A 14305-nucleotide genomic window follows, 5' to 3' on the forward strand; every position below is an offset into this window, starting at 1 on the left:
TCTAATCTCAAGGAGCCTACATTTTAACGGGGGAGATAACATATAAATATCTAGGTATATATGAAATACATACAAAACACATGAAGGAAATCTTAGAGGAGAAAGCATGAATAACTGGGAAATCAGGAAAGATCTTATACTAAAGATGGGTTTTGAGACGATCTTGAATGAAGTAAGGAAAAATAAAAGGTAGTGAGGGGGTAGAACATTTTAGGCCCGGAGAATAGGCAGTGAAAAGGCATTGAAGGGAGATGGCATGAAATGTTCAAGAAATTACAAGTAGTCTTGTGTGGTTGAACCAAGATGTGCATAAAAGGGAGTCAGGTGTAAGAAGCATGGAAATATAGGAAGGGGTCAGGTTATGAAGAACTTTAAATAGAAAAAAAAAGGAATTGTATCAGATAGAGGTAATATATGTGTGCTATATCCTCAACACAGTCTAGCCCACATGCTGAGATGGTTTTACCAGGGTGTGGCTGCTGTGCATGCTACATTTTCTTGGAGTTGGGTAAAACTCAGAGAGTCGGGTAAAATTTTTTACCCCCAATGATTTTACCCCCCAAAATGATTTTATCCCCCCCAAAAGACACCAAAGGTAGATAAGCACCTCTGAAAAGGATTTGCCAAGCCCTTACACCTGGGATGCCAGTCCTCACTGAACACTCCAGGTGGAATTTTAATTGAGACTTGAAGGAAGCTAGAGAGGTCAGGAAAAATCAATGTGTATCTAAAAAAGGTCAGTCTGTCGGACATGGTAATTTGAATTGAAATTCTTTCATTAAATCAACAGATCAGCCAAAGCACTGTCAGAAAGCTAGGAACATTAGAAATTTAGTTGAAATATATTCTCTGTGCTCATGAAACTTACAGTCTGGTGAAGAAATAAGGAAATAAGAAATAATTACATTATACCATATTGTGTGGCAAGTGCATTGGAGTAGCACTAAAAAAAAAGTCTTATTAAAGTTTAAGGTTGAGTCATTAAAGACCAGTGGAATTAAGGAAATATTCTAAGTGGAGAGGAGGGTGAGAGTGTGCCATTTGAGTATCTGCTTGAAAAGAAAAAGTCCTATGATTCTGAAGACAAATAACAGAGATAATATATCCTATATTTTAAAACCCAGTTCTTAATTTTTTTACTTGACTTTTATTTGTGTAGCATTCTTCTGGGTTTCAAATTTATTTAATAATAACTTCATGATCACAGTTTCCAAGGATAGTCCAGCTTATGACAAAATAAGAACTACTTTGCTACAGACAGAAATATGTTTTGTTTTAAAGAAATTTTATGTTTTCTAGAATTATAATCTTTAACTTTTCCTGGTCCTGTAACTCCGCTTCCTAAAGGAAACAGGATAGTCCTTTCCTGTGGATGACTAGCCATGAAGACTCCTCTTTGTGAGTTAAAATCCAGCCTCAGACACTTACTGGTTGTGTGAACCTGGGCAAGTTACTTAACCCTTTTTTTGCCTCAGTTTCTTTATCTGTAAAGTGGGCTGGAAAAGGAAATGGCAAGCCACTCCAGTATCTTTGCCCCAAACAAAACAAAACAAAAAACAAATGAGGTCAAGAAGAGTTAGAATGACTCAAACAACTGGAAAACAACATCAACAACAATTAAGTGATGATTCCAGTATGATTCCTGTGCAATTATTATTTGGTCTTTATTATCTTTGTGATACAGTTTCAGAAAGCCACACCCCCAATGAGTCTCCTCTCCCTGCATCCCTCTCAAGCTATCATTTTGGTTTTTGAATGACTTTTTTTTTTTAACAAAAGTGACTTTTGTAAAATATTTATATAGCACTTGCCATACTTTATCTCTCCTAAGCCTTATAACAACCATGAAAAATAAAACATCTTTTTCTGCTTCATGGCTAGAATGGGAGAAAATACTCTTTTTGCCTATCTTTATCAATTTGAAATCAGAGCTGTATCAGACTTGCCACATGATGAACTGAAGAATCAGATGGCCCCAATTCATAACAAAATGGCAACGCTTTAACATTAGAGTGTGCTCTCTATTAAGAAAAATGCTTGTAATCTCCTCCCTAGAATATTCACTGAAGGAATTCAGTTTTAATTACTACTTGACAACATTTGGTAATGGAACAAAACTCATGATAAAGTTTAATCTTCTAGTGATTATATATGGGCTTAGTTTCAGGAGTAATTTATCTTTTGTGTTTGGCAGTTATTTTAGGACATTAGAGTTCTTGTTTATATGTTTTATGGCATGTATGTCATCGCAGAACCACAAGATTTTGGATGGAGATAACTTAATCTGGTTTTTGCTTACTATAACAATAGAGACACAGAATTCTAGGGCTGGAACTATTTTAAGAGGTCATCTAGATTCTTAAACTATTTTGTTGATGAAAACTTTTGGCAAATGGTGATTTCAGGGAGCTTGTTTTGGCTATTAGATCCATGGTTCTCTTTGCTTAGGTATCAGAGTAAAATATTTCCATGTTTTCGAAATATTTCCAGGTTCCCCACCCCATTTTCTGTCTTTCCTCAATACACAATGCCCTGATCTTCCTTGCTCCTCTATATCTTTCTTTGACTACCCCCAAAATTTTAAAATCTCTTATACTTTTAGTTTCATTATAGAATAAAAACTACTTTATGTCAACATTCAATCCAAGGGGATTCAATTCAAAATAGCTATTATCCTCCCCAAATTAGGTTTCTGGAAAGACTGACATGTGTTTATGATATATGATCATTCCAAAATATTAGATTTATGGAAACTTAATATCATTAAAAGTGTCAACCTACTGTTCCATGTGCATAAACAACGTAAAAAGATAACATCATTTTCTGCATCAATTATAACTCCTATCCAAAAACTGTCCAGAAACTGCTTGATTATATAAATCAAAATACGGAAGCATTATTTCAGAAAATACTAAATTAAGTAACCTAGACCTTTCCTTCTACCTGGTTCCAAAGAAGAGATCCGTGACAGCCCCAAGGAATTCAGAGATAGTATTTCAGAAGAGTGCAAATAGTAGAGCTATCTAATTCAGATATATTCCTGCTATTTTGGTGACTTGTTGACTAGTTCCTTGACTTATAGCTGAAATATCATTATTAGACAAGACAAAAAAAAAACAACTTGCTCAACATTTTTTCATTACATTGCAAAAATAAATGTTGACTGCCAAGTATTTATTAGCAAATATCATTGTCAGTTGTATTACCTCTAAGCCATGACTTCATTGTTCCTAATCTCTTACAGATCAGAGATTTGGAAGAATTCAGGAGAAAATCATCATTAACTCTGCTTCCTTCCATCACCTCTATGCCACTCACTGAAATTCTACTAGAGAAAGTGGTCATGGGAAAATTTACACAATAAGTAGAGAAGCAGCTCTTAAGAAGGCAGGGATAAATTATAATGTATGAATAGTCAATCCTTGATGGATTGTGTTTAGCACAGTGGCTGGCACATAGAAGGTGCTTAATAAACATTGATTGATTGATTGATGATCTCTATGTAAGTACCAAAAAACACAGAAACTCAAATATGAAGCACAGCATCAATGCAAATGTTCACATAACAAAAAAAAATAGATTTTTTTTAAAACAACTTGAGTAAAGAGGAAAACAATCTGATATGTCGAACTAGTTCAACTCAACTCACATGGAGAAAAGATTCAGGATTAGGGAAGATCTAGGAAAATCAAAGATTCAAGATCTAGGGAAATAAAATTTTGACTGTAACATGAATATAATGATAATTAATAATGCTTAAGTCCACCAACCATCAAAAACACTTAGTAATTTTGTTAAGTAGCGAGGAACTCAATGTTTAGAATGCCAAATTCATCTTTAGTAGAAAATATGTAGAATAAATAACAGTTTTGAATATTACTAAGAGATCATAGAGACTAAATAAATTCAAATTAATTTTGTACAATCCAACATCTATATACATATGTACGTATATATACACGTACATATATATATATATATATGTATACACACTATGTATAAGTCACTAATATAGAAATTGATTAATGATGTATCAGTAATATATGCTACTTTCATGGCAACAAAGAATTACATACAACTTACAAGAGTATAACAGATGTAAGGGACAATTGGTTCATTAACTCTAAAACTACTGTTTAAAAAGAAATGACTCAATTCTGTGATTTTACCCCCAAAAGGAATCTTATATGCCAAATTTCAATATTTCAGCACATAGGAAGTATTATTAATTAAATTCTAAAAATGATGTCTTTTCCATGATACAAAGAGGGAGAAAGCTTCATTTAGTCACTTATTTTCTATAAAAATAATTTATGAGGACAAAATTTCAGTGATTTCAATTAGGTTTTTATTGTTAGAAAATATATCTAGACTAGAAAAATGTCTCTTTAAGGTTGCCTCACACAAGTTGGTTCTGAATGGTTTGAGGCCTACTATGATAGAGTAACAAAGCATTTCAGTTATGTTTGAAATGCTTTAGAATCAAGCTTAATCCTTTCTCTCATAAACATTACAGAGCCAAAGGGAGTAGTTTAATGATATATCCAGATCAATCTGCCACAAGAAGTTTTTTTTTTAAACTCAGAAAAGAACATTTTTCATTTTTCTCCATTTTAGTTCTTTTTTTGTTTCAATCCTAGTTTGAATGATATTGCTTAGATCTCCTTGGGATCACAAAGCCATTTGCTTGTATCTAATACATCCTAGGCCAAATATCTGATCATCCAGCAAACTGAAAGTAATATTTGTTTCAAATCTAATATGTTTGGCATTTCTGTAACAATGGGATCAGGTGTTTCATGAAACCAAATGAAAAGAATTCTAATGTTCTTTAACATCCTGACAACAGGATTGCCAACTGTCTTGTTTCTATGACACATGAAAAATTATTTAAAGCCAAATAATCCAGATTCAGCTGGCCAATAAGGCAGATACTTAGTACTTCCGAGAAACCTACTTTGCCATTTCCAAATTAAATTGGAGCTGAACCAACTTTTTACTTCTCATGAAAACTTTAAAAAGTAGTTTTTAAAGGGTGAAAGTAGTTGAAAATAAAACATTTTACTATGCCTTATAGAAGCAAACACAGTTAATAATCAATGAAACAAAATATTATGGACAGGTCTGAACTGGGATTTTATTGTTTTGAGTATGTGTGTATATTTTATGTATGTATAATTTCACATAGATATATATATGTACACACACATATATATGAGCATATATCTTGAAATTACTAGTGAATTTTTAATTGGGGGAGGAATATTTAAAAGCTTAAGAATAATATGAAAAAACATTTGAAAATTGCATCTTTCCTAAAGATACTCTTTTTAGTGTAAAATATGAAAAACAGTCACCAGGTTTCATTGGTTAAAGCAGGGATTTTCATTAATTTATATGGATAATTGTCTCAGCTCTACATCTCATTTTGTGGAAAGATCTGCTCTGCTCTGTCCTATACATTCACATAATCAAGGTAGATGATTTGGGACAAGTGCTGCAAATAGAATTCTGGACTAACTCCAGAATTAAGTAGGAGAAGGCAATAAGTTGGGATTATATTATAGAAAGTGTGTAGAACATTCAACAACTTCATTCTCCTTGAAGTTGCCAAATCTCAATGGTGATCAAGAGAGCACCTGTTTCACAGAGTTGTTGTGAGGACCAAATGGGATAATGTTTGTCAAACAGCCAATATTTTTCAGAGGCAGCCCTTGAATCTAGATCTTCCTGATTCCAATATGAGCCCTCTATGCAATATGGAATGCTGTCTGTCCCGAAGGTAGAATATTTCCTTTCAATTTATCTACAACTTATATAATTTACAATTTCAGTTTATCTACAAATTATAGAATATTATAGCACTCAAAGAATTAAGATCCAAAGAACCCAAAATCAGTAGAAAGCTAGATGATGGGCCTAAGTGTTGTTGTTTATCTGTTGTTTTGAAAAGGACCAATGACATCATGCAGTGATGTCTTGAGTTGTGCACAAATTGGATTTAAGTGAAGCAGAGTTGCACTAAGTTGTCAGACTAACTCTGTGTTCCAGTCATCAAAGTCCAGTGGCAAGATAAAAGTCTGGCAATGGCCCAGCATGCCATGGATAACCTGGATGACCTCAGTGTCTTTGATGTCTGACCAAGCTCTAAGTGTTCCACAGTGCCTGCTTCAGCTGCCTTTATGGCCTTTAGAATAAATTGTTTTTATCTGCCCGTTCCACCAGGGTAACGCTTGGGGTAGACATCCCCCTAACTCACTGATGAGTTTGAGGCCTGTCAATTACCCTAACCCTGGTTTAGCCCATCTCCTGAGACAGTTTTATGAGAGTGTAACTGCTGCACATGATATATGTATGGGGTATTCAGGAAGGACTAGTACCTCTGGTTTGAGGCCTTGCTGAGCCCTTTGTAGGGCTGCTCATTAACCTTTGGTGTCCACCTTTTACCCAACTCTCAACTGGGGCCCCAAGAAGCTGTGACATCTCCAGTCATCCTAATCTATATCTTGCCGCTGGAGCCAAGATGGCTCTGGAGGAGAAAGTGAGACTGGTGACTTTGCACAGCCCTCCCTCACTTAAATCCAATTCACTTGCAAGTCATGACAGCACCTTCCTGGTGCCATGGTCCTCTTCTTGAATGAAGGACTAACAAAAACAAGAAACTGTAGCGTGTGCAGCAGCCACACCCTGATCCTAAGTAGGTCACAGCATGCTTGCTATTAAAGCTGGTGTGTGAAAGTAGCTGCATAAAAGATATCATCAAGGCTATGCATGACTGGAAGTGGAAATAATGATGATGATGATGATGATGGTGATGATGATGATGATGATGATGGTGATGGTGATGATGATGGTGACAATGATGGTCATATCACAGCAAAGCTATTTTAATGGACTATATTATATGACTTGCAGTGAGACAAGAATAAACCTCTGTAGAAACTCCTCCCCTCATTCTTATCCAAGGGAGACTGATTGATACCAGGAGGGGAAGCAGGAAATTGGGGCCTCACTGCTTCTCAGAGAAAGAAAAGTTACTGGAGCAGAATTACATCTATCTGCTTTCTTAAATATTGTTAGTCTTGGGAATATAATTTTAAAGTTCAAGCTTAATTATTGATTGCTATTTTTTAATATGGAAGGAAGGCTCCAAGTTTTATATCTAAAGCTTGACTCCTTTACCACCAAGTACTAATTGCACAGTGAACACACATCACAAATATCAAAGAAAGACATTTTTTCGAGTTGATAGTGAACAGAAATTGGAGAAAGTAAACGTATGAGTATATATACTAGAAAGTATAAGCTCTCCCTCTGGGAACAAGATATCCCAGATTCAGAGAGAGAGAGAGAGAGAGAGAGAGAGAGAGAGAGAGAGAGAGAGAGAGAGACACACACACACACACACACACACACACACACACACACACACACACACACACACACACAGAGTCCCGGATCGAAAGGAAATTCTCTGAAGACTCTGGTGTAACAAGCTTAGGGATAGGGACATGATAAGAATTGCCACCTCCTCTACATATCCATGCCAAATCTGTTTCTTTCCAGAGTCCATCTCCCCTCATGGTCCTAAAGAGAGATTGGAATTCCCAATGTCTTGTCTCTGGACACTGGAGGCTAGAAAAAGCTAAAAGACTGAAGAGATCAGTTCTCTCTTCTCTCTCACTCTCACTGACTCCACCTAGCCCATCACACAGGTGTTGGGCATTGATCTCCACCAGTGAGGAAGAGAGTCCCAAACCAATGAGCTTTGGGATTTGGGTGATAGTAACAGTAATAGCAATAATAATAATGACATAGTGAATTTATATAGCGCTTTAAGGCTTGCAAAATACTTTGAAAATATCATTTCATTTGATTCACACAACGGTCCTGGGAAGTAGCTTCTATTATTATCCCTATCTTACAGATGAGGAATCTGAAACATACAGATGTTAAGTGACTTGCCCAGAGTCACACAGCTAGTAAGGATGTGAGTCTGGATTTGAACTTTTTTTTCGCTTTCTCCAGGTCCAACATTCTGTTTGCTGCACCACTTAGCTGCTTCATGAGTCAGTAATTTAGTAACAATGAAAAACAATAGCTGTCCAACCTGAGTCGTATATTGATATCTCAAGTTGCTAAAAAGAACAAGAAAAAGAACATGAGTGGACTACATAGTTCCTATATGGATGTTTATGGCAAATATAAAGAATCTCGTCATTAAGAGAACTCAATCCACCAGTGTAGATTATAAACCTTCTGGTTGGATACAAAGATAAAAGAAATCCAAGAGAGTGGTCCCAGAATGAGTCCATTCTGTCCTTGGGGTACTCTCCCTCCCTTAGAAGCAAACTATTACAGGAAGCCTACCTGAACCATGACCATGTAAAAAATTCCCTGCTATCAAAATTTGCAGGCTTAGTTCATTCAAAATACCCTCCTCCAGGTCCTCCAATTCTACCTACCCACACAAAGAGAGGCACCCAAGAACCCTGTGGTTGATGTTACCCAGAGCAGAACAGCTGACTACTTCAAGAGCTACCATGCAGGTTTTCCAGAAAATCCTCCCCCTCCACTTTCTTGGAGCCTCTGACAGGTAAGCTCACCACATCTGCTTTTTGGGGGAGTTAAGTGACTTGCCCAGGGTCATACAACCAGTAAGTGTCAAGTGTCTGAGGCCAGATTTGAACTCAGGTCCTACCTGACTCCAAGCCCGGTGCCCTCTCCACTGTTCCACCTAGCTGCCTCACCACATCTGCTTTTGCTTTTTCTCATACTGCTCCCTCAACTTCCTCAATGAACTGAATTCAATAAAAACCTATAATCACAAAAAAGAAAAAAATAATTAAAGAGTTATATCAGTCTTATGCATCTGTGGCTGGAAATAAGTTGAAGGCACCTTTTGTGTACATGATTTCTAAGGAGTTGTTTGAGAGACATGAAGGTTCAATGACTTGCCCAGGATCACTTTTGACACCTTATATATCTGAGATAATTTGTATTTTTGTGCCCAAGGAGCTACAATATTACTGAGAAAAATAATATCAATTTCAAATCAGGTTGCATTTAATCTCTTCTGAAACACTAAAAAAAGAAACATCCTTATTTCCAGACTGATTAGTCATTAATTCCACAATACCATTTATAATATCACATGGTACTTCAGGGCTTGGACAGCCTTTGTTTTCTGTATACGTACTTTGGAATATGATGAATTCTATATTCTTTACTTCCACACCTGTTTCACTGACCCCTTCCTCTTTGATTTCTTCTTGCACATTTGAAGTTTGTAAATTCTCCTGAATGTTTGAGATTGCTCCATGTTGAACTTTGAACCCTTAGCAGCAGCTTGTTTTACCTACTAAGAGAAATCCACAACATTGGAGTCCCCAAAAGTTCTGTAGATGTTTGAAGCTGAGCTCTTGTAGACATCTGGCTTGGTGATGATAAAGAGGATTTTCTTAGATTTACAGATGGTTCCTCTGGTAATCTCTTTTACCCTTCCATGTTCCAGTTTGTCCTCAGCCTTTCATGCTTTCTTTTCACTCCAACTCGGTTTTGCTTTCCTGACTGTTTCTTCATTGATCTCAGCTGCTACTGCTGCTGCCAGCAAGGGCTTGGATATAGTTGCCTAGGTAGAGTCCTGTTTCTCAAGCTCTGGCACTGATTTATTATTGGCAGAGTCTGTTCCAGACTTCATTTCAACCTTGGGCTGTGGAAAGAGTTACTCTATGGCTGGATGGTTTCACCAAATTATTTTGTGAAGGAAATCCATATGGAAGATGGTTACAGAAATACATCAGTAGTGAGCATGACCCACCCCTCTGGACTTGAAATCATGTCTTCTTTATGCTATTAATTTTTATTATAGTGCTATATCAAATTGAATATTAAGTGAGATAATATTTTAAAGTGTCTAGCACAGTGCTGGAACATAGCAGGTGATTAATCAATGTTTGCTCCCTTTCCCTCCTTGCACTATAAAGTGATATTATGAATTACTTTTTTGTTAGTTAATAGCCTCATTAATTAGTACTTTTAATTTACTTACAAGGACATACTAATAATTTTAAATATCCATAAGGATTTATCTACCAAAATTTTACCTGGCCATCAAATATACATTGATTATATAAAGAATGAACGACATAGTGTCCATGAATATCGGTCTTACTTAGAACTGAGTTTGAGTTCTGCCTTGGTCACATACTAGATTTGTCACCATGGACACATCACTTAATTCTTTTATTTCTTGAAAGAATATTTGAACTAAAAAAAAAACCCTAACAATGTGTCTTCAATAAACAAAGTAGAACATAAAAGACAATTAGTTATATGTGAAATTATGAATCTCTATTCCATAGTTTGAAAAAACAAAACAAAACCAAAAATACATGTGTAATAAATCCAAAGCTGTTCTCCTTGTGTTTGCTTCCCTTTAAAATTTCTTCTTTCTCCTTTTCCCTTCTACATATGTTTCAATGGCTCTCCTCTTTTTTCTTGTTCTTTGCTTTTTTTTTTATTCCCATTACTATGTTTTTCTCCCCTCCCACTCCAACCCACCAATTACAAACAGAATTTTAAAAAATCCTGGTAATAAAAAGGCTTTATCAATAAAAACAAATCCACACAGTGGACAAAATCAACTTTTTTTTTTGAAAAATATCTTTTTTTCTTGAATCCCTTACTTACTGGTATGAAAATAGACAATATACTTCATAAGTCCTTTGGAGACAAGGCTGATTTTTACTTTGACCAAAGTTTTTAAAGTCTTTTGAAATTGTTTTTCTCGTGGCTTTGCTCATTTCTCTCTGTGTAAGTTCATACTTCCCAGTATTCTTTGGAATGGTCTCTTTCGTTATTTCCTATAGTACAATAATATTCATGACACTTATATACTACATTTTGTTCAGACATTGCCTAATTGATTAGGTAACCCCTTAGTTTCTAGGTGTTTTGTTTTTTTTTTACTTTTAATCCTCAACCCCTCTTTATGATAAGAAAGTTTGTTTTGCTTGTGACTATTCCTTCCTCTGTACTGTGCTTCCTCAATAGCCTCCCTTCCCCCATTCCTATTTCTCCCTGATTCCCAGCTGTGCTTGATGTATTTTTACACCAAGCTTTGTTTGTGTGTTCAATCCTCTCCCTTTTCTCTGTGTTTGTATACTCTTCTGATCACACACCTCAATTATGGAAAAATATTACTTTCCACACCTTCTTCCTTCTTTCTACATGTGTATTTTCATCCTTACTATTTTTCCCCGATCACAGTAGAACTAATCAGTTCCCAGGTCTTCTGATTTCCTTATTTTGCTCCTTCAATGCTTTTTGAAGACATTAAATTTCTGAAGGGAAACTTGTTTCTTCTCCTTAAGAAAGTTAGCCCTTCACCATTACAAAGCCCATTCTAATTACCCCAATAAATTTACCTTTTTGTTTCTCTTGAGTCTTGCATTTGTATTTCAAAATTCCTATTTAGCTCTGTTTTTTTTTCATCCAGAATGATTGAAAGTCTTTTATTCCATTAAAGAGTTTTTGTTTTATTTTATTTTTTCCCTTGTAGGATTATATTCAGCTTTTCATAGTGGATTATTCTTGATCATAAGATTATGTCTCTGCTTTTTGGAAAATCTTGTATTCCAAGATTCCATCTCATTTATAATAGGAACTTCAAAGTCTTGTGTGATTATAATTGCAGTTGCTTGGTACATGGACATCCTCTACTTCAACTAAAAGTCCATTTTTCCCCATGCGGGTTATGCCAATTTTGCTGGGTAAGTTATTCTTGGTGATAAACCTAGATTTTTCATCTTCTTGAATACCACATTCTCTGCTTCTGTATTGTGGTAGCTGCTAAATCTTGTGTGATCCTAACTATAGCTCTTTGGTACTAGAACTCTTTCTTTCTTGATGGCTTACAGTAGTTTTTCTTTGACTTGGGAACTCTTGGTTTTGATTATAATATTCCTAGGAGTTTTTCTTTTGTTGTTTCTTTTGGGAGATGATTAACGATTTCATTCTATTTCTACTTTACCCTCTGGTTCTAATGGATGTGGGGAGTTTTCACTTATGATTTATTGAAATATAATGCCCAGAATTTTTTAAACATGATTTTTCAGGGAGTCCAATAATTCTCAAGTTATCTCCCCTTCTCTTATTTCCCAGCTCAGGTTTTATATATATAATTTTCTCCCAGTCTTTTGATTTTTTTGCTAATCTTTCTTGTTATGTCATGGAATCAATGATTTCTTTTTTATCTATTTTAATTTTCAGGTCATCTATTACTTGGGTAAAGTTTATGACATACTATTGCAAGTTGTTTATCTCCTTTTAATTCTTCCCACCATAGTTTCCATTTCATGTGGTTCTAGGAGAAAATTCATTTTTTTTCCCTTTGCATCTCTGTTAAATTGTTAAAGAGTTCCTCTCTTCTCTTCTCCCTTTCTTCTCTTTTTCTTTCCTTCCTTCCTCCCTTCCTTGCTTGCTTCCTCCCTTCCTTCCTTCTTCAATATCTGTCTTTCTTTCAACTAGTTGTCCCTATTTCATTCAGGCTAGAACCGCAGCAGCTTTGATATATTTCATTTCTGACCTTGGCTGGTTCATTCCTCTCTAGACATCCTGATATACTCTGCTCCCAGAGGCTCACCATACTGTGGCAGATCTAGTGCATATAGTTGGTAAGTTTTATTCCACTTCAGCTAAGATCTCCTGAGGTTAAGCAACCTGTCAGTTGCAGCCTTCCTATTAGTATTATACATATGCACCACCAGGCCTGGAACTGTCTCTTTCTAAGTTGGAGTTTTGGTATTTCTGGATTGATTAGAAATCTTTATAGAATCTTTTAAGACATTATCTTTTCCAGTTTACTCATCTCTCAAGCCTTAGTTCCTGAATTTGGACTTTGTGCCAAGAACAGTTTCTGCCTCTTACTACCATATTGAGTAGGGTGATTAGCTCTGCTTGAGTTTGACTTGGGTCACCCAGGTCCCTGCACTGATCTCCACTCTTCTTGAGTTAGACCCAATCACATTTTTACGTTTCAAAGTACTCATCAGGCTATTTATGATATTTTAAGACAGATAGCTAGAACATTAGAATCTTGGTGTTAGGCCATCCTGTTGTGAGCACTGCCACTACCATGCTAAGTGCTCGTTGCAGGTTGCTTCCAAGATTCAGCCCAAGTTTCCAGATCCAAAAATGTATTGGTGAAACCTTCTCTTGCTGCCTCTGAATACAATACCTGAAAGTATACATGTTTCTCCGAGATCACTTAACTCTCAGAGTCCAAGGTAACTAAGGTTCTAATTACAAAGTAGTGTCCGATTTCCCTGGGTGAAGGATAGTTATATACTTGGAGTTCCAGGCCTCCCTTCCCCATTCTCACCAAATACACATTTACTGTTGCTATTTTTCTAGTCTTGTCATAATTCACCAAACTTTTACTCATAAGTAAGCAACTGTGATGAATGAAAAGTCCAAGAGACATAGTTTCTGTGTAATTAGTCATCAATTTATTAATTTTGGCTAGTGAATAATCAATAAATTGAGGTCAGTGGCCCTCTCAGAAACCAAACCTTATAGACTGCAGAGTGCTTAAATACCCTGGAAAAGGGGTTGCCCCTGAGGGGCCAAAATCAATTCTGGTTAACAATTAATGAGAGTGTGGACATATTAATGAAGAGGTGGGCAAAAAATCTTCAGCTTTTCTAACTGAGGACTGGCTAGAAGACTCAGCTACCTTGGCTATCTGGACAAAGGAATCTATCTCCACCTAGACCACTTATGTCAGTTGAACAATGGGCTGGAATTAATCTAGATTGGGCTCTCTTTCTCCTTTAATCAAAAGTAAACCCTTCCAGTTGAGTGAAACCCCACCCAAGATTGAGATGAAGATCTCATTATCAGCCCTTTACAAGGAAGTAAAAAGAAAAAAAAAACCCTCTTTGGGTCCTGTGTATAAAAATGGCTATTAATATAATAAGAAAATAATCATTTTCTCACAAGTTTAAAAATGTTGGCTCTTTTTCTTTTAGAATGTTAAAAGGAAGGCAACATATTTTACTGAGCAATCACAACTCCTTAAGGTAAAGTAAATGAGTTTCAGAGAGGGAATTGAAAGTCTCCTAGCTACTAATTTATATGGCAGTTGATGGAGAGGAGCACCACATATCATTAAAATTGTCCTATATACCATCCATAGCTTGAATGTCATGGGTTACTAAGAGTTAACTAGAGTTTTTCCTTTCTGTGAAGCTCACCAGAAATGAAGGTGATTTGAAGTAAAATTTACCATGAAAATGCTACA

At 35.9% G+C, this 14305-nt stretch overlaps 1 pseudogene; it reads right to left on the reverse strand.

The window, feature by feature from the left end:
- Nucleotides 1-9050: 9050 nt before the first annotated feature.
- On the reverse strand, nucleotides 9051-11751 carry LOC110212783 (nascent polypeptide-associated complex subunit alpha-like; annotated as a pseudogene).
- Between the last annotated feature and the right edge of the window lie 2554 nt (nucleotides 11752-14305).

This window comes from Phascolarctos cinereus, unplaced genomic scaffold (genome assembly GCF_003287225.1).
Source record: "Phascolarctos cinereus isolate Bilbo 61053 unplaced genomic scaffold, phaCin_HiC Scaffold_726;HRSCAF=1367, whole genome shotgun sequence".
Taxonomy (NCBI): Eukaryota; Metazoa; Chordata; class Mammalia; order Diprotodontia; family Phascolarctidae; genus Phascolarctos; species Phascolarctos cinereus.